Raw genomic sequence first — 2,447 nt, 5'->3', positions numbered from 1 at the left:
TAATAGATAGAAACCTTGTAGTCATTGAAATTCTGTATAGAGATATCTGATTCGTAATACACAGAGGTCGAAGCGATCGAACCACGAAGCAGGGAGACTTTAACTAATAAACTGTACTAATTGGCCCAACCAAAAATTATAGAAAAATATTAGTAAATATATATATGAGTCTAAATTTAGGGAAAATTTACAGATCTTGATTTTGAGTTTTGTAACTAGAGATATGATTTTTCTTGTAACTATGACACGGGTAGCTAGAAAGCTGTGAATGTAGAAACAAATAATTTGAAGTTCTTAATTTGATAAATTATGTTCGGTAACCCCTCAAGCTCGACTCCGGCGATGGTTTTGAGCGTGGGGGTGTTACAAGCAGTTGCATCGATAAGTTGCCTTGTTGAGGGGTTCAAGCTATTGTAAAACATTTGAACCTGCAACCATAAAGGTAACCTATGGTGAGGGCACCTTCTCAATAGGTCCTTGTATCGCTCCTATGCATCATAGAGTGTCTCTAGATCCATCTACACAAAAGAAGAGATATCATTTTTCAATTTAGCCATTTTAGTCGATGAAAAATATTTAAGTAAAATTTTTTCGGTCATTTGTTCCCAAGTAGTGATTGACCCTCGTGGTAATGAGTTCAACCACTATTTAGCTTTGTTCCTCAATGAAAAGGGAAACAACCAAAGGCGAATGGCATCATTAGAAACGTCATTGTTTTTAAAAGTGCCGTAAAACTCTAGGAAATTCGCCAAATGAGTGTTTGGGTCCTCGTCCTGCAAACCATCAAACTAAACAAACTGTTGGATCATTTGGATTGTGTTAGGTTTCAGTTCAAAATTATTTGCAGCAACAGTAGACCTAACTATACTTAACTCAGTTCCTGTTAGAGTAGGTTTAGCATAATCATACATAGTGCATGGAGCAAGATTCTAATTTACTGGATCAGCAGCTATTGCAGGAGGTAGCGGGTTTTCCTAATTTTCAGCCATCTCCTCGGTTGTGGTGGAAATATCGTCCTCCTGCTCTTCCTCTATGTATCTCAGGCTTCTCCTTATTTCTCTTTGGTTTCTGCGAGCTGTGCGATCAATCTCATGTCAAAAAGTAATGGTCCTGATGGGTTTCTTCTAGCCATACACTATAAAAACCTACCAGAAGCAAATAAAAGAAAAATTAGAAAAGAAAACAAAAATTTAAATTGCAATAAAAGTAAAATGGCTAAAGTAATAAAAATCGAGTGTTCCTAATATCTTAGTTCCCTGAAAACGGTGCCAAAAACTTGGTGTGATGTGAATCGTGATAAGTTTTATAATTTATGAATGTCTGTTCTCGAAAAGTAACTATTATCACAACAAAGGCAAACGCACCTTATCGAGCAGTAGTATAGCTTATGGCAAGACCGGGATGTCGAACCCAAAGGAACTAAAAGTACTAGTATAAACTTTCTTTTTATTTTCTAGCCTGAAAATAAAGGGTTTGTTTTATCTAAACTAATTACTAAACAAAGAATGCAGAGGAAGTAAATTAGGGAAATAACATTTGGGAAAACTGAATGATTTGGACAATACCTAAGGGAAAAATCCACCTAGACTTCACTTGTTATTAACTCTGAATCAGACGATTTATTCACTTGACTTGATCCATAGAAATCCCTAATTTATATTATTATTTCTCTCGAGACTAACAATGTCTAACCTTAGGTTGATTGATTAAAATCTCTTTCTAATTAACCCCCTAGTGTTGCATTAACTCGATCTATGGATTCCCTTATTAGGTTTCACCCTAATCCGGCAAAATCTTGTCACCCTATCTCTAGGCGTGCAATCAACTTCGCTTAATTATGTTAGATCTACTCTTAGACAGGGACTTTTGCTCCTCTGAATAAGCACATCAATACTTGAATCAATATCCTGGAATATTAAAGCAAGAATTAAGAACTCTTAATTAAGAACAAGTCAAATGTTTATCATACAATTCAGAAAGTAATAACAAGATCCTTCTTAGGTTTCATTCCCCTAGGGTATTTAGGGGGTTTAGTTCATATTTATGAAAGAAAATATCTCAAAAGAATAATGATAACAAAACAAAAAGAAAACCCAAAAACTCTTGAAGGGAATTGAATGGAGATCTTCAGTCTTGAAGGTGAATCTGGCTTTTCAGATGGATCAATCAACTTTCTTCGAGTAATTCCTTGGCTCCTACTCTATGTGTCCCCTGTAATCCTCCTCTCCTGTGTTTAAATAGGCTTTAGAATGAATAAAAGCCCTCGAAAGTGGCCTTTTTCGAATAGGACTAAACTTGGGCTCGACAGGGACACGCCCGTGTGACACGTCCGTGTTCGATTTCTCATTCCGTGTTCAAGGCTGTTAAATAGACACGGGCGTGTGGTCTACCTGTGTAAGGAAGTCCAAGCCGTGTTGATTTCACATGTTGGTCCATTTTCTCCGTTT

General features: G+C 36.5%; 1 non-coding gene across 1 annotated transcript; it reads left to right on the top strand.

The window, feature by feature from the left end:
* The first annotated feature begins 444 nt into the window (after nt 1-444).
* Nucleotides 445-551, top strand: LOC128283123 (small nucleolar RNA R71). Its single transcript, XR_008273464.1, has one exon. It is a non-coding gene; the product is annotated as a small nucleolar RNA R71 (small nucleolar RNA).
* Nucleotides 552-2,447: the final 1,896 nt, after the last annotated feature.

The sequence above is a fragment of the Gossypium arboreum genome, chromosome 10 (genome assembly GCF_025698485.1).
Source record: "Gossypium arboreum isolate Shixiya-1 chromosome 10, ASM2569848v2, whole genome shotgun sequence".
Lineage (NCBI taxonomy): Eukaryota > Viridiplantae > Streptophyta > Magnoliopsida > Malvales > Malvaceae > Gossypium > Gossypium arboreum.
Note: the sequence above shows the minus strand (reverse complement) of the source record. Positions and strands in the feature narration are given on the sequence as shown.